General features: G+C 38.8%; 1 non-coding gene across 1 annotated transcript; it reads left to right on the forward strand.

The window, feature by feature from the left end:
* The first annotated feature begins 9,392 nt into the window (after positions 1-9,392).
* On the forward strand, positions 9,393-9,499 carry LOC136484432 (small nucleolar RNA R71). The gene has a single exon (XR_010765953.1). It is a non-coding gene; the product is annotated as a small nucleolar RNA R71 (small nucleolar RNA).
* Positions 9,500-22,890: the final 13,391 nt, after the last annotated feature.

A 22,890-nucleotide genomic window follows, 5' to 3' on the forward strand; every position in this document is an offset into this window, starting at 1 on the left:
AGTGGAAAGAAGTTGGTATGGATTTCATTGTTGGGTTACCACGCACTCAGAGAGGTTATGATTCAATTTGGGTGATAGTGGATTGGTTAACTAAAGTTGCTCACTTCTTACCGGTCAAGACTACCTATACTAGACCCAAATTGGCTGCATTATATATGGAAAGAATATTATGTCTGCATGGAGTTCCCAAGAAAATTGTGTCTAATTGGGGTACTCAATTTACGTCTCATTTTTGGCAATAAGTACATAGATCGTTGGGAACAAAGTTGAATTTTAGTATAGCATATCATCCTTAGACAGATGGACAAACTGAGAGAACTAATCAGATTTTAGAGGACATGTTGAGAGCTTGTGCATTGCAGTATGGTACAAGTTGGGACAAGAGTTTGCCTTATGTAGAGTTCTTGTACAACAACAATTATCAGAAGAGTCTGAATATGGCACCTTTTGAAGCTTTGTATGGACGAAAGTGTAGAACCCTGTTATTTTGGAATCAAACAGGAGAAACTCAAGTGTTTAGACTAGATGTTTTAAGAGACACAGAAGTGCAAGTAAGGATGATTAGGGATAACTTGAGAGTGACATAGTCTCGACAGAAGAGTTATGCCAACACTAGGAGAAGAGAGTTGGTTTTTGAAATAGGGGACTATGTTTTCCTGAAGGTGTCACCTATGAGAAGTGTGAGAAGGTTTAACATGAAAGAAAAGTTTGCACCAAGGTATATTGGGCCTTTCAAGATTTTAGAGAGATGTGGAGATGTAGCTTATCAATTGGAATTGCCTGGGAGCTTGTCAGGTGTGCATGATGTGTTTCATGTGTCTCAATAAAAGAAGTATTTGCGTGTATCTGAGGACCAGATACCGTTAGAGGAGCTCATAGTTAAGGAAGATCTTACATATGAGGAGTTCCTGATAAAGATTTTTGAAACGGTAGAAAGGGTTACGAGGAGCCGAGTTATAAAGATGTGTAAGGTTCAGTGGAATTAGTATACAGAAGATGAGGCTACCTAGGAAAGAGAAGAGGATTTGAGAAAAATATACCCGCAGTTATTTGAGTAAGCATCGTTCGAATCTCGGGGACGAGATTCATTTTAAGGGGGGTAGAATTGTAACACCCTAAAAATTTCATGATTTTGAAATAAGAGAATTTGATTTATTATGCATTTTTGTGGGCATTTAAAGATAGAAAATAATAACTTTGTTAAAATTAAAATCAAATATGGGTCTACATACATGTATGTAAATACATGCTGCTGCATATTTTATTTGCGATGCTTGGGTTTGGTTGAAATTTGCAAAAGAATTGAATTTGAGTTTAAATTGGAGTTGAAATGGTGTTTAAGAAAATAGAAAAAAAGAGTTTTATTTTCCCTCTCCCTCTATTCGGCCTTCTGGCCCAAGGCGCAGCCCACCTTATCCTCTCCCTCACTCCCCCGCATGGGCCTGCTGCTCTCGGCCTAGTGCTCTCCCCCTTCCTCTCTCGACCCAGCTTCGCCCATGGCCCGCTCGGTAGCGCACCCATGTCGTTCCTCTCCCGCTGACGCTGACAGGTGGACCCCACTGATCAGTTGTCTTCTTCCTCCCCACGCAAGACCCTGTCAATCATGACCACCGTCGCCACCGAGTCCACCTCCTCTATGCCATGTCCTGGCGTGACCCGCACGCCGAAGCCGCCTATAAATAGCGGCCCTTGCGCTCACCTCCTCCTAATCCTAGAGCAAGCTGCCGCCCTCGCTTGAACCGCAGCAAAACCATAGCCCTAGCGCCACCGCTGTTGTTGAGTCGAGCAGTTGCCGCACGTCGTCGGTCCATCCCCATCCTTGCTTTTGGTCTTGGTGAGTTTGCCTTGATCTCCTCTCTCTCCCTGTGCCCTCACTTTGCTCTGTGGTGTTCCGTAGGGCCTAAATCAATGTCGCCGACGAGCTTCCTCGCCGCCGTTCATGGCCAATGCCACGCTGTTTTCTTCTCCAGCGGGCACACACACTCTCTCTCTCTCCCACCCATTTAATCGTAGCCGTCGATCACGTGATCAACGTCCCAGATTCAAAGATACCCCTTCGCAAGTCGTTTTGCAAAAGGGCCCTTATAATTATTTGGATCTCAACCCGCCGTCCCGGCATTTATTCTAAAGAGCCCCTGCCTTTTCTTTAAATTGTATCCGCAGTCCTTAGGCAGATTTAAAATCAGGTTTTAATTATTTTAAATTTGGAAATTAAGTTTCATCTATTTACAAAACTGCCACTATCTTCATTAGGCCATATCTTCTCCGTTTTAACTCCGATTTGATCCGTTCAACTTGCGTTAGATTCATAATTCCATAATCTACATGTTCATACTACTGTTAGGTATGTTTTCAACTTTTAAAATTCAAGGTTAGATTTAATCTACTATTTTATTAAAGGAAACCTTGTTTAATTCATAACTTCTTCGTTTTAGCTCTGAATTTTGTGATCTTCGCGTCTGTGTGACCTTAGCGAGACGTAGATTCATTTTATAAACTTTTCATCTAAATTTTATGCTGATTGATGTACTGTTCTAATCTATAGCCTTTGTTTGCTTTACATGATTGCTTTTGGATGCTTGTATGTTGTTGTGGTTATCGAGTATAGACGGTGAGCAATTCGTGGGTGATCAAGAGTACTACTTCGACGAGCAGGAACAACAGGACCACTTTGTTCAAGGCAAGTATAGCATGGGATTACCCTTGTTTCCTATCAACTTTAATATATTTAGTTCATGTTGCATGTGTCACCTTGATAGGGATTCCCTAGAATTAAACTTATACCTTGTCTCCTATGGGATATGCATTGGGTAGCTTTGCTAGTGCTCAATTAAACCATGATCTTGTAACTTGACAAATGGTATATGCAATAAACATTAAAATATGACTTTTTAGCAACTTGGAAACAGGGGGCTGGAGTATTTAGCTACTTTCTAAATGCTTCAGATTCCTCTCCCTAAGGACTTATCTGTAAGTGATCATCCAGAACTTATAGTACAGCTATGAGGGCTACATGACTCTAGCTTTAGCGTAGTATGAGGACCTGTTCTAGCTTGTTAGAGGTTACCTTTATTGGCATAAGAATGGCTTGCTGAACCGAGTATAGGATAACCTCTACTCTTATGTGTATAGCCGTGATGGAATTGTGCCATTCGGTAGGGGGTTCCTATATTTGTTTGCCAAGTGAATCTAATGGCCCTAACTTGTTAGACGAACCTTTGAAAGGCTTCATAGTGACCCTTGCCTGCTCACCTTAGAAGTGTTTTGGGAGTAATTAACCTGGGCATATGGGTATCATGACTCACAGTGAAAGTGTACAACCTCTGTAGAGTGTAAAATGGTATATCAGTCGTGCTCACGGTCACAAGCGGCCTTGGAACATTTATGGAATAGATGATCACTAAGAATTATTCATTTATGCTATTCAATATTCATGTTTACATTGATCATGTGAATTACTTTGGGATTGAAATAACTTGTTGCTACTCTTAAGCTAAAATCATGATAACTAAAAGCTGAGTGTTGTTAAACCTATGTCAAGCCTTTTGAGCCTCATGAACCCCATGTTACACTTGTTGAGTATGACACATACTTACGCTTGTTTATTTTCATTATTTAGATAAAAATCCTGGATGGGTAACAGATGGCTATGGTAATGACGACTTTCCTAAGGATTACTAGACTTGTGGTCAACCAGTTGACGTCCCTGTGATTTTGAGCTTTCGCGTGAGATTTTTCTTTATACTTCCGCTACATTTATGTGAAGTCTATGTCTTATTATTCGTGATGTAATAAACACTTGTGATGATACTATTTATAATTTGTCGGGTTATGTGTGTGACTGATCTCTAGGCGCACATAAGATTTTGCATCCTATTTTATCCTTAAAATCAGGTGTGATCGGCATTAGCATGGTCAGGGAGAATATTAGAGGAAGAATTCCTAAGTCATTCTTAATTATAAGTCAAAGCATACATTGATTAGTGCAATTATACCTAGTAATCATTGCTAAGATCATCATCATATCTACACATAAGGGATATTACTAAGAAAGATTAAGAACAGAGCTTGCTCTTCCTTAGTAACCGAACCATATGTGCTCCTATATTCGAGGAGTGGACTACAAAGGACTCAATAAGAGTGTCACATCCGCGATCTGCCACATGACCCAGAATATAGGGTGTATCCATAGGTAAACAACGTATAAGCACCACGCTTACACAATGTTGACCACCCACCCATGGATCCTTAGAGTGAGCGCTGTAAGAACTTATGCATGAACATAATGATAATCCAGCTATAATCAAAGTAGACCATGAACATTATAACAAAGAACATGAATAAGATGAATACTAATATTTTCATAACAATTATAAGTAGCATATAAAAGTAATGGAGATACAAAAGAGAGGGGTACAAAGATTATACCAAACCACACTCTTGACAAGATCAGAAATCCAAGCGAAGCCTGCTTGCCTCCCTCTAGACCTAGCTTAACTAGCTATGCCCTAGAATATAGTGGAGCTCTGAGGATGATTAGGGTTTTTGTCTTCTCAAATGACTTATGCCTTTCTCAGGGGGGCAGCGGCTGATATATATAGGCTGAAGCGTCCAACATGAGCCCTTGGATCAAACCGACTTAAAGGATGGCATAGATTCAACCTAGTAGGTGGTGGAGAACCAACATAACAATGGTGGGCTGGCAGGTGGGCCCTAGGGGATGGCGGCTTATAGGTGGGGACGACCGGCCCCACCTAGCGGCGTCTTGCCCTCCGCTTCGGTGTGGAGTCCTCCTGAGTCTTCTGGTGTCCATTTCACTGTGGATAAGCGCAATTAAATCTAACATGTAGGTCCACCTTGATGGTTTTCTAGATAAACCCTGCAGAAAATACAGATTCATCAAAATCCATAGAATTTGTTAGTTTAAATCCCTAAACCTTCATTGTTGATTATATTTATGACCTTATACAAGTTATATTGATGGTTTATAGTGTTTGTTAACTACCGTCAATAAACTCCCCCAAGCTTAACCTATGCTAGTCCCTTAGCTAAGCTAAACTCAGTAAATGGATCAGGAGTTCAAGGATTTTAAAAGCATTGACACAACTCCTTAAAAATACACGTGCGTTCAAATAAGAATTCTCCTCTAGATTAGAATAAACTGATCTGACTTTTAAACTTACCCATATTACCTTCAACCATGGGGCTTCTCAGCCTTCACTTGGGTCTTGAGCAATTGAAAGACAGAATGATCAAGTCAAGCACTATGTCTCAAGTTCTTTGCTCAACCATTATTCTAGAGTTTTTTATAGGTTTTCAAAATAAAACTCAGAGCTTCCTTTGTATGACACTCTCAAGTCTCTCAATATATGTGGTATTTGTGGATCCTTACCAAGACAATAGTGGTGTTATGCTTTTCTCTTCCTACAACTAAAGCTTATGTGGAGCTCATAGGAATGGAGATAGCATGAAAGAGCATACTTGCAATACATATATTGTAAAGTCAAACCTCAGATCCAAAGAGAGTTAAGGCATACAATCAAATCAAGATGTGCATATGTATGGATGTATGTAGTGGATATATATGGTGGTTAACCTAATTCTACTATGCTCCTTAAAAACATATCTCTCCTTTGAAACTTGGGAACAACTTTGTAAGAAAACATGGGTTATCTTATTCATCTTTCTTTTTTTGGGCGGGCATCTAAGTACCCATTGTTTTAAATATCTCAGACACTTGTCCATTTTTTCTCATCTTTCTCTTTTTTTATGAATAACTTTTACATTGCCCCATGCCTCTTATATGCAACAAAACTTTTGAGAGATAGCAGCAAGAACTTGGAGCATTTATTTGGTGGAAATTCCTATCAAGAATATTTTTGGTGTTTACTCCTAGTGTAGGAGTAAACATTTTTGGGTGGATATAGATGGAATGGCATGTTGTTGTGCCTACCCCCAGTGTAGCAGTAGTACATATTTGGGTGGTGTGTACATGATCTTGATTTTAAGAGCATGGCAAACCTCTCATAAGGGTCAACAAAGCTTGACTAAACTCAATGCAATGCAAGCAACATATAAGTGGAAGTTTTCCTAATTAAATATCATATATGGCTCTGGTAGAAATTAAAGCTTTGTCATACAGGAGCTCATCATGTAGGATTTTTATATTTTTTCAAAAGATAAATCTCTAGAACTTTAGTGTCACTTGGAACATGATAAACAACAACTCAGACCTTCTCATATCATATCCATCAATTACCTAGACTTAGATCAATCATATGCTACCCACGAGTTTCAAGTTCAGAGTAAATTATTATATCAAAACAGTCGTATCCAAAACTTGGGAGAATTTAATGTTGAAAACTAGGTACTTGAAAGGAATTACGATAGAGCAACTATTCATCATTTCCATTGCAAGAGATTATCCTCAGAGTTCATTGATTTATTTAGCTCTTAAAAATCAAACTAGACACACACTTTTTATTTTTAAGATCTCACCTTACAATTATATAGATAAGATAAATTTTTATTTTGTTTTTGTTTATTATGCATCTTTTTATTTTAACTAAGATGAAGCAAACTTAACAGTAAAACCAAAGGGAAAGAAATACTTATCTAGATACATGAGGGATGCTCCTCCCCAAAGCTAGATGTTGTCGTGGTTTTTCTTATAATGAGTCTACCAACAGAAGTCTTTCTTATCCATCTAGAAGTTGTGTTCCTCGCGCAACGAATGTAGTGACAGTTTGGGAAAATGTACTTTGGATGGGTGGCTTTACTCTTGATTATCCTGCAAAATACTCCAACAAGAACACCAAAAATCATGGCACAGATTAGGATAAGGGGTTAGCGGCCAGCCATTCAGAGATTTGTTATCCTTGGAGGTTTAGATAGATTTCCTAATTGACAAAATTCTAGCAGAATGTCTATTTAATATTTTTGGATTTTCTTATTTATATAATGCAGAAAGAAAATATGCATGCATGTTATAAATCTCCAAGGATAACTACCGATATTATTTTTTTATTTATATATATATATTATTTTTTATGCCACTACAGTGAATCTTCTCGTGGGAGTTTACACACAGTAAAAATACTCATGTGGGGCTTAGAATTTATGTTGCAGTACTGTAATGTAGTCATGAAACTTTTTATCTTCATGTTATAAATGCAATGCTAATGTAGAAAAGTAAATATGCTAAAGTGAAAAGTAATTCATGCAATACTAAAAAGTAAATATGGATAACTACCGATATTACCTCTCGGTGAGGGTTTGGATTTTTAAATCCTCTGAACAGGACTCTTTTCCTATCTTGTTTATTCCTTGGGTGCATCAGTCGGTCCTAGGGATGGAGACCCTGATGGTTGCACCTCTTGTTACTCTGGTGGCGATGTTACCTTTTCTTTCCATACCTGCTTGGTCTGTGGACTTAACTTTGGCAGAGCGGGCTCATCTTTTACAACTTCTTCAGGTTCCTCATCTTCCTCCCAACTTTCCTTTGGGGATTGATTCTTTTAGTTTCGGAATGATCGATGTCTCCTCCTGGAGCGGGACTTCTTCGGCTGCTCATAAGTGGTATAACTATTGAAATAACAATGTACCTTTTATCAAGGGAATTGGAAGTGGACATGTCTAGGTCCGACGTAGATGATCGTGTTGGTAGTGTTGAGGAATGGTCTTTCAAGGATCATGGGTGTATCATCTTCTTCTTCTACCATGTCTAGAACCATGAAGTCGGCAAGGGCATAGTGATCATGTATCCTTACCATGACATCTTTTGCTATTCCTTCCAAAAATTGGATTGATTGGTCCGCCATCTGCAATTGCATATACATAGGGAACAAAGGTTCATCACCAAATAAGTATTCATACATTACCTTGCACATTATATTGACACCCGACCCAATATCGTAGAAGGTCTTATGGAATATTCTTTGTCCAATGGTACAGTCGATCGTGGGTACGCCTGGATCATCCTTCTTAGCAAGGAATGGTGAAGCGAGGAGATGGTCGTACTCTGATCGGAGTGTGTTGATCATGTTGACTGATTCTTCTTGTGGCTGCCTAGCTTTGTTCTTTCTCCTTCTCTTGTTATTCTTCTTCTTGGTCACTTTTATCTCTTTGGGCAGGTATGGCGTCTGTGGATGTCCAGGAGATTGCAAGATATGATTCTTGAAAGAAAACTTTTCCTTTCTATCCTTGATTGTGAAATAGATCTTGGCACTGTCCACATAGATGATGGCTTTTGTAGTGCTTAGGAAAGGTCGGCCCAAAATAATGGGTGCTCTTACATCTCCACCTGTTTCCAAAACTACAAAGTCTATGGGAACATATGATTGTCCCACTTGAATAATAGCGTCTTCAAGAACTCCCTTGGGGTAACAGAGGGACTGATCTACAAGCTGCAAATACATATTTGTGTACAACAAAGTATCTCCATTAATTTGATCATAAATTACCTTAGGCATGATGTTGACACTTGCTTTGAAGTCACAGACAGCTTCTTGAAAAATGTGAGGTCCAATGGCAATGGGGATGACAGGTATCCTTGGATCGCTCTTCTTTTCTAGCAAGGTATAGTCTATCCAAGTTCTCGTTGATTTTTGTATACAGTAATATGTTGCATTGTGAATATCAATAGCATTTGAGTTTCTAGATCTTCCGGTTGCCCCAGAATCTTTACTTTGTTGGCCAGAGGAACAACAACTACCAACTGAGCCATTTGTGATTCTATCATTTTATTAAAGCTATGCTAGTTCTTAATGGCAGAAGCAAAGCTATCCATCCTATTATTTATGTTCTCTAGAATTTTATCATTGGTAGCTACCTTTCTAGATAATCCCTCCATAAGTTTGGATTGGCTAGCAATTAACTATCTCAAGAGTGGTTGATTGAAATTATTAAAATTATTACCTTGATAGTTACCTTGGTAATTACCTTGGTAGTTCGGCCTTTGTTGCTGATTCCATCCTTGATTGTGCTGAGGATGAAAGTAGTTATTGTTGTTGACAAAGTTCACATCCTTTTGGGTTTCAGGATAGCTATTTCCTGAATGCCCAATGTTTCCACACACTTCACATGTCATGCGAGAATCATGAATATGCATGACTTCTTGCTTCTCATTGGCTCGATCTTCAAGCTTCTTCATCAGCAGGTCCATCTTGGCAGACAACATGTTTACCTCCTTGAGTTAATGCATACCTCCACCCCTCTTGTAGGTTTGAACACGTTCTTCATTCCAACCTTGATTGGAGGCCATCTTCTCCACAAGAGTTGTTGCAGCTAGTATGGTGAGTGATAGGAATGCACCTCTAGCGGTAGCATCCATAGTATCACGGGTGCTGTTGGTCAACCCATGGGAGAAAGTCTACATGAGTAGCCAATTCTCCATCCTATGATGAGGACATTCCATAATGTAATCTTGAAAGCATTCCTATGCCTCAGGGATAGATTCATCATGTTGTTGTTGAAAGGTTGAAATTCCCCCACGCAGAGCATTGGTCTTGCTTGTGGGAAAGAACTTTGCTAGAAAGGTAGTGGAGCAGTTATCCCATGTAGTATTTCTATCTTTGTTGGCGTAGAATCATTGCTTTGCCTTCCCTAAGAGTGAGAATGGGAAGAGATGAAGTAATATGGCATCCTAGGTTACTCCTTTGATGGTGAAAGAGCTACAAATCTCCAGGAAGTGTTGGAGATGTGCACTCGCATCTTCATGTGCCTTTCCACAAAACTGGTTTGCTTGCACCATGTTGATGAGAGCTGGCTTGAGCTCGAATCCATTATCTCCAACATTGATTGTTGGTCCAGTACGGATGTTGGCCATAGTTGGAGCAGAGAATTCACAGAGAGTCCTGTTAGCCATGGATTCAAATTCTGGTGTTAAGCTTTGCCTTATATGGTTGTCTTCCAACTTTAAAGCTAGAACTTTCTTGAGTTTAGCTCTAGTCCTTCTGATTAATGCTTCTGGATCTTCAACATAGTTTGTCAAAAGGTCAAAACTAGTCATATATTACCCTGCATAAGATACACAAGTAGATAAAACAAGGGTAAGTTTATTTGAGCAGAGGTTAATGGTTATCTTCGATCACATCAATAAGTATAAGTTTATCATTACTTCCTTTGCCAAGCTACCTTCCCCGACAACGGCGCCAAAAATGCTTGTTGACATTTCTTAGCGTCGCTACTAAGAACAGAGTTTTAAATCAAGTCCCTAGCAACAACGCCAGAAATGCTTGTTGGTATTTATTAACGTGTCACTTGTTTTTAAATGGCCACCTATTATAAACCTATATCTCCTAATTTTACAAGGTTGTCATCCCTAGTGATGATATCAAAGATACTTGTTGGTACTACATAGCATTACTACTAGAATAATACTAAGCAGTTCTTTATTAATTATGTGACTAGGAAGAATAAATAAATATATGAATGAAAAGGATCTACAAGCGCATAGATAATATACCATTGTAGCATTTTACCCGAAAGTATTCTAGATATTGTTATTTATATTTTTACCATAGGGAAGGTCTAGCATGAACATGTATTGATAACTTATACTATTAAAGGAGAAGTAAACCATAACCAATACTCTACTCATAACAGGGGTAAGTCATAGGATAAGATATATATATGATGAGTATTGATCAATGATAATGATAAATCACTCAGAGTACTCCTTTTTATGGCATTAGCATGGTCAGGTAGAATATTAGAGGAATAATTCCTAAGTCATTCTTAATTACAAGTCAAAGCATACATTGATTAGTGCAATTATACATAGTAATCATTACTAAGATCATAGTTATATCTATGCATAAGGGATATTACTAAAGAAGATTAAGAACATAGCTTGCTTTTCCTTCGTAATCGAACACTACATGCGCCTATATTCGGGGAGTGGACTACAAAGGACTCAACGGGAGTGTCACATCCGTGATCTACCACATGACCCAGAATATAGGGTGTATCCGTAGGTAAACAATGTATAAGCACCATGCTTACACAATGTCGACCACCCACCCATAGATCCTTAGAGTGAGCGCTATATGAACTTATGCATGAACATAATGATAATCCAACTATACTAAGCATATAATCAAAGTAGACCATGAACATTATAATAAAGAACATTAATAAGATGAATACTGATATTGTCATAACAATTATAACTAGCAAATAAAAGTAATGGAGATACAAAAGGGAGAGGGGTACAAGGGGTACAAAGATTATACCAAACCATGCTCTTGACAAGATTGGGAATCCAAGCGAAGCCTGCTTGCCTCCCTCTAGGCCTAGCCTAACTAGCTATGCCCTAGAATATGGTGGAGCTCTAAGGATGATTAGGTTTTCTGTCTTCTCAAATGACATGCTTTCCTCAGGGGGGCAGGGGCTGATATATATAAGCCAGAGCATCCAACGTGAGCCCTTGAATCAAATCGACTTAAAGGATGGCGTAGATGCAACCGAGGAGGCGGTGGAGAACCAACATAATAACCTAGATGCATGTGATCAGTCACTTTGTTACCCCAAGGGTGTTCTTGAAGATGCCATTGTTCGAGTGGGACAATCATACATTACCGTAGACTTTATGGTTTTGGAAACATGTGGAGATGTAAGGGCACCCATTATTTTGGGCCAACCTTTCCTAAGCACCGCAAAAGTCATCATCTACGTGGACAGTGCCAAGATCTGCTTCACAATCAAAGATAGGAAGGAAAGTTTTCTTTCAATAACCGCATCTTGCGATCTCCCGGACATCCACAAACACCGTACCTGCCCAAAGAGATAACAGTAACCAAGAAGAAGAAGAACAGGAGAAGGAGGAAGAATAAGGTCAGGCAGCCTCAAGAAGAATCAGTGAACATGATCAACACACTTCGATTAGAGTATGACCACCTCCTCGCTTCACCATTTCTTGCTAAGAAGGATGATCCAGGAGTACCCACAATTGAGTGTACCATTGGACAAAGAATATTCCAAAAAACCTTCTATGACATTGCATCGGGTGATAACATAATGTCAAAGGTAACATATGAATACTTATTCGGTGATGAACCTTTGTTCCCTACATATATGCAATTGCAGATGGTGGACCAATCAATCTGATTTCTGGAAAGAATAGCAAAAGATGTTATGGTAAAATACATGATCAGTTTGCACCTACCGACTTCACGTTTCTAGACATGGGTGAACAAGAAGATGATACGCCCATCATCCTTGGAAGACTATTCCTGAACACCACCAACGCAATCATCTACGTCGGATCTGGACAAGTCCACTTCCAATTCCCTGGAGAGAAGGTACGCTGTTATTTTAATAGTTATACCACTTATGAGTAGCCGAAGAAGTCCCGCTCTAGTAGGAGATGCCGATCATCCTAAAACCAAAAGAATCAATCCCCAAAGAAAAGTTGGGAGGAAGATGAGGAACCTAAAGAAGTTGTAAAAGATAAACCTACTCCGCCTAAGTCAAGTCCACACACCAAGCAGGTATGGAAAGAGAAGGTGACATCACCATCAAAGACACTATCACAAGATGTGCAGCCATCTAGGTCTCCATTGTTGAGACTGAATGATGCACCCAAAGAGTGAAGAAATTTTCTCCAGCCAAGTCCTGTCCGGAGGACTCAAAAATCCGAACCCTGGCCGTGAGGTAACATCGGTAGTTATCCGTATTTACTTTCTAGCATTGCATGAATTATTTTTTACTTTAGCATATTCATTTTTCTGCACTAGCATTGCATTTAGAAAAAGGAAGATAAAAAGTTTCATGACTACATTACATCATTACATCATAAAATACTAACCTCACGTGAGTAATTTTATGGTGTCTAAACACCCACGGGAATATTCACTGTGGTGGCATAATATATATATATATATATATCATGCATATATATATTTATATATATATATATCAAGCATGCAAATTTTCTTTTTGCATTATATAAAAAGAAAATACAATAATATTTAATAGACATCTTGCTAGAACTTTGCCAATTAGGAAATCTGACTAAACCCCCAAGGACAACAAATCTCTAAATGGCTGACTGCTAACCCCTTATCCTAATCCGTGCAATGAGTTTTGATGTTCTTGTTGGAGTATTTTGTAGGATGATCAAGAGTAAAGCCATCCATCCGAAGTATATTTTTCTGAGCCATTGTCACACCCGCTGCACAAGGAACCCTAGTTCTGGACGGATGAGAAATACTTCTGTTGGTAGACTCACTCTAAGAAAGACCACGACAACATCTAGCTTGGGGGAGGAGCATCCCCATGTATCTAGCTAAGTATTTCTATTCATTTGCTATTTTTAAGTTTGCTATATAGTTGCTAAAAATAATAATGAAGTAAAAAGATGCATAACAAGCTAAAAGCTAAATAAAAATTTATATTTGTATTAGTCATATATATATAATAGTAAGGTGTGATCCTAAAAATGGAAACAAAATAAAAAGTGTGTGTCTAGTTTTTTGTTTTTTAAGAAGCTAAATAAATGGACTCTAAGGATAATCTCTTGCAATGGAAATGATAAATAGTTGCTCTGTCGTAATTCCTTTCAAGTACCTAGTTTTTAGCCTTGAATTCTCCTGAGTTTTGGATATGACTATTTTGATGTAAGAATTTACTCTGAACTTGAAACTTGTGGGTAGCATATGCTTGATCTAAGTCTAGGTAATTGACGGATATGATATGAGAAGGTTTGAACTGTTGTTTATCTTGTTTCAAGTGATATTAAAGTTCTGGAGCTTTATCTTTTGAAAAATATGAAAATCCTACATGATGAGCTCCTGTATAACAAAGCTTGAATTCCTACCAAAGCCATACAGATATTTAGATTAGAAAAACTTCAATATATATGATGCTTGCATTGCATTGAGTTTTGTCAAGCTTTGTTGACCCTTATGAGAGGTTTGCCATGCCCTTAAAATCAACATCACACACACCACCCAAATATGCACTACTCCTACACTAGGGTTGGCGCAACAACATGTCATTCTATCTAGATCCACCCAAAAAGGTTTTACTCCTACACAGAGAGTAAACACCAAAAATATTCTCGATAGGAATTTCACCAAATAAATGCTCCAAGTTCTTGTTGCTATCTCTCAAAAGTTTTGTTGCATAAAAGAGGCATGGGGCTATGCAAAAGTTATTCATAAAAAAAGAGAGAAAAAGAAAAAAAAGAGATGAGAAAAGAATGGACAAGTGTCCGAGATATTGAAAACAATGGGTACTTAGATGCCCGCCTAAAAAGAAGAAACGATGAAAGCCCATGTTTTCTTGCAAAGTCATTTTCGAGTTTCAAAAGAGAGATATGTTTTCAAGGAGCATAGTAGAAATATGTGAGCCACCATATATATCCACCACATACATCCATACACATGCATATCTTAATTTGATTGTATGACTCAACTTTCTTTGATCCGAAGTTTGACTTTACAATATATGTATTGCAAGTATGCTCTTTTATGCTTTCTATATTCCTATGAGCTCCACATAAGCCTTTGTTGTAGGAAAGAAAGGCATAATATCACTTTTTGTAACACCCTAAAAATTGTATTATTTTGAAAAAGGTGAATTTGATTTAATTATGCATTTTGTGAGCATTTAAATTTAGAAAAATGACAACTTATTTAAAATTTAAAATCAAATATAAGGTCTACATACATGAATGTGCATACATGATGCTGCATATTTTTTGTGATGCTTTGGTTTGATCAAAATTTGCAAAAGGATTTAAGTTTGAATTTAAATTGGATTTTAAAATGTGTTAAGAAAATAGAAAAGGAATTTTATTTTCTTCTTCTCCCTTTCTCGGCTTTTTGCCCGAGTAGCCCATTTCTCCTTCGCGGCCCACCTGCTCTCTCCCCTCACTGACCCAGCGCGTGTCCTGCTCCCCCGCTCGGCCTTTCCCCTCCGCCGCAGGCCGTTCCTGCCCCTCTATCCAGCAGGCCAGCCTAGTTCCCGCCATAGCAGCCCAGCAGGACAGCCCAGCGTAGCCGCACCGTTCTCCGCTCCTCCTGCCTTGTCTCGCTGCCACCTCGGCCCCATCTGTTAGTAGGGTCTTCACCCTCCAATGCATGACTGCCCAGACTTCGCCGCGCCACCTCCGACACTGCCGCTGCCATGCCTTGTCCTTGGCATGCGTCCCACTCATATCCTAGGCCATAAATAGCAGCCACCCGCACCACGCCTCTCCCCATCCCGTTCTAAGCCGTAGCCACCTCACCGAGCCGACACAACATCGCCGAACCATAGCGCTGTTGTTCATCGTCGCCTCACCAAGCATAGTGACACCTTCGTCCACTCTGCTTCTCGGTAAGATGCTTGGTTGGATTCACCATTTCTTTCTCTACTTTTTGGTGTTTTTCTCACTTCTAATCGAGGCCCGTAGGCCGTGTTCCCTGTGCGCCACTTGTCGCCGTCAATGGGCGCCACTGCCAAGCTCGCCGCTGGCCACGCCGGTCCGCTCTCTCTCTGATCTGTTCCTAGCCATTCTATCTTGATCCAACGGCCGAGATTGGCCGGTACCCCTTCGTCCGACAGTTTTTCAAAAGAGCCCTCGTTTTTTGTAGATTAGAACCCACCATCCCTGCACTTTTTCTAAAGAACCCCCATACTTCTTCTTTATCATGCCCGCCATCCCTAGCTTAGTTTAAAATCTGATTTTATTAATTTAAGTTCTAAAATCAAGTTTCAGCTATTTACAGAAGTGGCACTGATCTTGTTTTAGCTATAAAATCTCTGTTTTAGCTTCGATTTGACCCGTTTAAGTTGCATCAGATTCGTAATTGAGTAATCTACATGTTCAAGCTACTATTAAATATATTTTCAAGTTTTGAAATTCAAGGTTAGATTTAATCTATTATTTTATTAAAGGAAATCTTGTTTAATTCATTACTTCTTTGTTATAGCTCCGATTAGAGTGCTTTTAGCGTATGTGTGTTTGTAGCAAGACGTAGATTTGTTTTACAAACTTTTCATCTTGATTTTATGTTTGGTGTACTATTCTAATTTAGATCTATTGTTTGCTTTGTGTATGATTGCATGGATGCTTGTGTGGTGCTTTATGATTGTGTCCAGTTGGTGAGCTTTGCGTTCGTGACATAAAAGAAGTTGGTGATCTAGAAGAAGTCCTTTGGAGGTTATAATTCAATAGAAGAAGGATATGAGTTTTAAGGCAAGTATAGCATGGGATCTTCCTTGTTGTCCTATTCACCTTACTATCATTTTAATCATATGCATGTTTCTACCTTGATTACCACTAGGAATTTCCTAGTACTTTGTTACTCTGTACCTTGATTCCTATGGATTATTGCATTGGGTAGTATGATGCTAGTGCTCAACTACAACCATGATCTTGTAACTTGACTAATGTATATGCAATAATCACTAAAAGATGCTTTTTAGCAACATGGAACAAGGGGGCTAGAGCATTGGACTATTTTTATGGTGCTCTAGATTCCTCTCCCTAAGGACTTATCTGTAAGCGAACATCTAGGACTTATAGTATAGCTATGAGGGCTACATGGCTCTGGCTTTAGCTCAGTATAAGGACCTTTTCTAGTTTGTTAGTGGTTATCTTTATGGCGCAAGAGGGGCTCCAACAGGTATGACTTGCCTGCCAGGTTGAGTGAATTTTGGTTTCTTGGTCTTTTGTCAGTCACTCCTTGGAGGGGAGTTCATGCTTATTGATGAGGAAACCTAGCGGCCCTAACTTGTTAGACGAACCTTTGAAAGGCTTCATAGTGAACCCTACCGGCCTTCCTTGGTAGTGGGTCAAGAGGTTGGCCGCCTCGGGCGAAAGGGTAAATCACGACTCACAATGAAATTGTATTACCTCTATAGAGTGTAAAACTGGTATATCAGCCATGCTCACAGTCACGAGCGGCCTTGGACCCTTACGGAATAGATGATCATTAATGGTTAATGATGGTGAACACTGATGATACTGATGATAAAGATGCTCACTAATGATTAGTGTTTTTGCTATTCATTATTCATGTTTGCCTGATCATGTGTTTATATGGGCTTATGATAAACTTGTTGCTACTCCTATGCTAAAATTGTGACAATTAAAAGCTAATCGTAGTTAAACTAGTGTCAGCCTTTTGAGCCTCATGAACCCCATGTTATATTTGTTGAGTATGACATGTACTTACGCTTGCTTTATTTTTCAATTATTTGGATAAAAATCCCAGATGGGTACCAGATTGCTAGAGTTTGGAGGAATTAGGCTTGTGATCAACCAGTTAGATGTCCCTGTGAAGTTGGAGTCTTCACCAGAAGATCAGAGTTGTCTTTCCGCTGTTTGTTGTAGAAGGTTATATCCTTTATACTAAGTACGTGATATATTGAGCATTGTCTTTTGATATTACCCCTTATTTGTAGCTATATGTGAAATTTGACTTCCTGGGCTCATATATGGTGCGTATCTGCTTTTGTTATTAAAACCGGGTGCTACACTTTTGCCTTGGTGAGGATCACAAATACCACATATATTGAGAGACTTGAGAGTGTCATATAATAGAAACTCTGAGTTTTATTTTGGAAAATCTATAAAAACTCCAGAATAATTGTTGAGCAAAGAACTTGAGACATAGTGTTTGACTTGATCGTTCAGTCTTTCAATTGCTCAAGACCCAAGTGAAGGCTGAAAAGCCCCATGGTTGAAGGTAATATGGGTAAGTTTGAAAGTCAGATCGGTTCATTCTAATCTAGAGGAGAATTCTTGTTTAAATGCATGTGTACTTTTAAGGAGTTGCGTCGATGTTCAAAAAAATCTTTAAACTCCTGATCCATTTACTAAGTTTAGCTTTGCTAAGGGACTAACAAAGGTTAAGCTTTGGGGAGTTTGTTGATGGTTGTTAACAACCATTATAAACCATCAATATAACATGTATAAGGGCATAAATATAATCACCAACGAAGGTCTAGGGGTTTAAACAAACAAATTCCATAAGTTTTGGTGAATCTGTACTTTCTATAGGGTTTTTTCAGAAAACTATCAAGGTGGATCTATATGTTAGATTTAATCGTGCTTATCCACAGCGAAACGGACACCAGAAGACTCGAGAGGACTCCGCACCGAGGCAGAGAGGCAGAGGATGCCAGGTGGGGCCGACCGGCCCCACCTATAGGCCGCTCTTCCCCCTAGGCCCACATGTTAGCCTCTCCTTTGAATGTCGGTTCTCCACCATCTCCTAGGTTGCATCTACGCCGTCCTTTAAGTCGGTTTGATCCAATGGCTCACATTGGACGCTCCGGCCTATATATATCAGCCCCTACCACCCCCTAGGAATAACTCTAGTCATCAAGTCATTTGAGAAGACAAAAACCCTAATCATCCTCAGAGCTCCACCATATTCTAGTGCATAGCTAGTTAGGCTAGGTCTAGAGGGAGGCAAGAAGGTTTCGCTTGGATTCCCCATCTTGTCAAAAGCATGGTTTGGTATTATCTTTGTACCCCCCTCTCTTTTGTACCACCATTATTTTTATATGCTAGATACAATTATTATGACAATATTATTATTCATCTTATTCATGTTCTTCGTTATAATATTCATGGTCTACTTTGATTATATGCTTAGTATAGTTGGATTATCATCATGTTCATGCATAAGTTCATATAGCGCTTACTCTAAGGTACCATATGGGTGAGTGGTCAACATTATATAAGCGTTGTGCTTATACGTTGTTTACCTACGGATACACCCTATATTCTAGGTCATGTGATAGATCGCGGATGTGACACTCCCATTGAGTCCTTTGTAGTCCACTCCCTGAATATAAGCGCACATAGGGTCCAGTTATGAAGGAAGAACAAGCTCTATTCTTAATCTTCCTTAGTAATATCCCTTATATGTAGATATGAAGATGATCTTAGAAATGACTACTAGGTATAATTGCACTAATCCATGTATGCTTTGACTTGTAATTAAGAATAACTTAAGAATTATTCCTCTAATATTCTACCTGACCATGCTAATGCCGTAGAAAGGAGTACTCTGAGTGATTTATCATTACCATTGATCAATACTTATCATATATATATATATATATATATATATATATATATATATATATATATATATATATATATATATATATATATATATATATATATATATCTTATCCTATGACTTACCCCTGTTATGAGTAAAACATGGGTTATGATTTATTTCTCCGTCAATAGTATAAGTTATCAATACATGTCCATGCTAGACCTTCCCTGTGGTAAAAATATAAATAATGATACCTGGAATACTCCTGGGTGAAGTGCTACAATGGTATAATTATCTGTGTGCTTGCAGATTCCTTTCATATATTCATATATATTTTTTCTAGTCACATAAAATAGTGACGATCTACTCTTGTAGTAATGCTAGGTAATACCAACAAGCATATCTGGCATCATCACTAGGGATGACCACCTAGTAAAGTAATGTTAGGAGATGTAGGTAAGCAATAGGTGGCTATTAAAACAAGTGACAAAATAATAAATACCAACAAGCATTTCTAGCGCTGTCGCTAGGGACTAGATTTAAAACTCTGTTCTTAGTAGCAACGCTAAGAAATGTCAACAATCATCTAGCGCGGTAATCAATTGCTGGTCTTGACGTTGCCATGCCTCTAATGTTGACCGGATGCGATGTCATGTTGCTCCTATGCTACATCGTATCATCTAGTGGCATTGATATTCTAGGTCTTCAACTATGCCAACGCTTTGATGTGCACCGGATGATCTGTCGGGTGATTCTTCTTTTCACCGTATCATCTTGTGGGCACTATTTTCTTGGCCAACTTAGGGTGTGTTTGGTTGGATGGATGGGACTTGCTTCATATTTCATGGTTGAGGGGACGCAAGCTGAGTGGAACCATATTTCATAAAAGAAGGTGTTTAGTGAGGTTGTGTCCCATCACCCTCATCTTGTATCCACTCAGCCTAGCCTAGCACTGAAGCTCAATTTGGGTGTATCCCACCAATGTGTATCCACTCATGCAATTGCATTCGCTCATGCAAACATGCAACCAACCAAACAAACTTTTTGCTCAGCTTTATATAGCTCCACCCATGTAGGATGTGTGGAGCATACCAACCAAACACACCCTTATTGGACCCCACCGTATGATCTAGTAGTGATCAAGTGATCCAGTGAATGCTTCGATAGGGAATCTTCATTGTTTCTTCTTTGTTTTAACTTGGATCTTGATCAACTTTAATCTTGCATCCTTAATACCTATTAGAACATGTCTAACACATAGTAAGCACACATGTTAGTCCTAGGCTTGTGTTGCATCTCAACACCAACGCTAAAAGATATGAGCATGGGCACATGATCCTTACAACGCTGCCCCCTATGCCTAGGTGTCATGCCAAACCAAGCTCCATGCCACCTAGCTTTTGCTACCACCACCTCTTTCCAAGACCATAACCCATACCCATAGCGACATGAACCTCTACAATGATAATCTACATAAACGTGTCTCACATTCGTGCTATTGTCACCCTAGGAAACCATGCTGACATATATGATGCCCACACCCACCAACTAGGATGAACCATCATCCGAGCTGCCCTCGCTATGCTACACTAGATTTGGTTGGGTGTGGGTACTGATATATATACACGCGGTCACTGAATTTGTCAATGCCATGCAATTGATTAAACGAGCATGCCGCCAACTTACTTGAAGCTCACTGTTTCTAGCAATCCACTTAGGCGATGAGAGGGCGTGTTACGCTGCTAGGGACCTCTTGTGTCATTACATGGAGGCAAAACTATGCAAAATAGTTGTTGTCCTTAATACTTACTAGCAAACATATTCGTGTGTTGCAATCGTACTTAAGCTTATTGCGTGATCACCTGGACAACTTGTGGTTCAAACAGTGATTCAATGATCACGATCATGCATTCCAATTCATTGAATGGACTCCTATACTATGCCTAGAAGCGCGTTACTCTAAGTTGTATATGGCACGTCCATTTAGAGATTTATCTATAATGTTGATACACATTCCAATTTGCCTTGGGACCAAATGTTACATCGTGTTTACATATGCTTCTCAAACTTGTACTGCCACGAGAAAGAGTGAAGGGCCATAGAGACACTGCATACTTTATTACTCCCTCCGTCCCCGAATATAAGGCATACACATATTTCAAAATTCATACTATATTGTCTTTGACTAACAAATAGCCTAATGTATTAAAAGTTTGTATTACAAAAATAGTTACATTAGATTTGTATTTAGAAATGTCTTTGACTAACAAATAGCCTAATATATTAAAATGTACTTTTTTTCCTTTTTCTTTCCTTTTTCTTTTATGGTTTCTTTTCAATTTAATTCTTTTTTTGTTTCAATTAGCTTTTCTTATATGAATTCTACGCTACTAATATACATCCATACGTATAAGTTTTTGTTCGAGCATTATACATAAATAACAAATTAAAATGTATGAAACTATACAAATATTTTAAAAGCTTGTACATGGAATATGTACATAAGCTAACAAAAGCTTGTACTGTCCTTGGGATTACATTCAATCATAATCTTCGTCATGGCTAGGAAATACTTTTCTTTTGTCATAGTAGTACTCATCATTGGGATCTAAGACATGGTCATTAATAAATCCTGCTAATGACTCTTTAATTGCTTTTATCTAGTCATTTCGTCTGACCATTTGCTTCCAACATTCATGTTTCAATTCGAATGAAAGAAAAGTATGAATATATATGATTAGTGTGTATATATATCAACACAATGATAATAAATAATTGTGTATATTGTTTACGTACTTCGAGGTACTCTTCACTTGTTTTCAATGAGTACAACATGAGGAGCTCGCAAACATAGTATCCACATAAGTTGTTCCACTTTTCCTGCATCAAACACCAGTTTAAAGAAAACAATTTATCAACTAATGAAGCATGGTAATAATGAATTCAACTAAATAAAGATGCAGGGACCTTGATAATACTTACTTGGTATTGGACTATATCCAGAGGCACCTTCCAATCACCATGGTGTTTCGCAATGAACTTTACCCGAGCACTACCAAAGAAAATAAATAAATGCAGTTATTCCCCATGTGTTGACAGTAGTTAACAACCATTATAAATCATCAATATAGCATGCATAAGGGCATAAATATAATCACCAATGAAAGTCTAGGGGTTTAAACTAACAAATTCCACGAGTTTTGGTGAATCTTTATTTTCTACAGGGTTTATTCAGAAAACCATCATGGTGGACCTACATGTTAGATTTCATCACGCTTATCCACAACGAAACGGACACCAGAAAACTCTAGAAGACTCGAGAGGACTCCGCGCCGAAGCAGAGAGGTAGAGGCTGCCAGGTGGGGCCAGTCGGCCAGTCGGCCCCTAGGGCCCACTATCTCTACGCTGTCCTTTAAGTTGGTTTGATCCAAGGTCTCACGTTGGACGTTGCGGCCTATATATACCAGCCCCTACAACCCCCAGGCATAACCCCAGTCATCAAGTCATTTGAGAAGACAAAAACCTAATCATCCTTAGAGCTCCACCATATTCTAGGGCATAGCTAGTTAGGCTAGGTCTAGAGGGAGGCAAGCAGGCTTCGCTTGGATTCCCGATCATGTTAAGAGTGTGGTTTGGTATAATCTTTGTACTCCCTCTCTTTTATATCTTCATTACTTTTATATGCTAGCTACAATTGTTATGACAATATTAGTATTCATCTTATTCATGTTCTTCGTTATAATGTTCATCGTCTACTTTGATTATATGCTTAGTATAGTTGGATTATTATCATGTTCATGCATAAGTTCGTATAGCGCTCACTCTAAGGATCCATGGGTGGGTGGTCGATATTGTGTAAGCGTGGTGCTTATACATTGTT

The sequence above is a fragment of the Miscanthus floridulus genome, chromosome 9 (genome assembly GCF_019320115.1).
Source record: "Miscanthus floridulus cultivar M001 chromosome 9, ASM1932011v1, whole genome shotgun sequence".
Classification (NCBI taxonomy): domain Eukaryota; kingdom Viridiplantae; phylum Streptophyta; class Magnoliopsida; order Poales; family Poaceae; genus Miscanthus; species Miscanthus floridulus.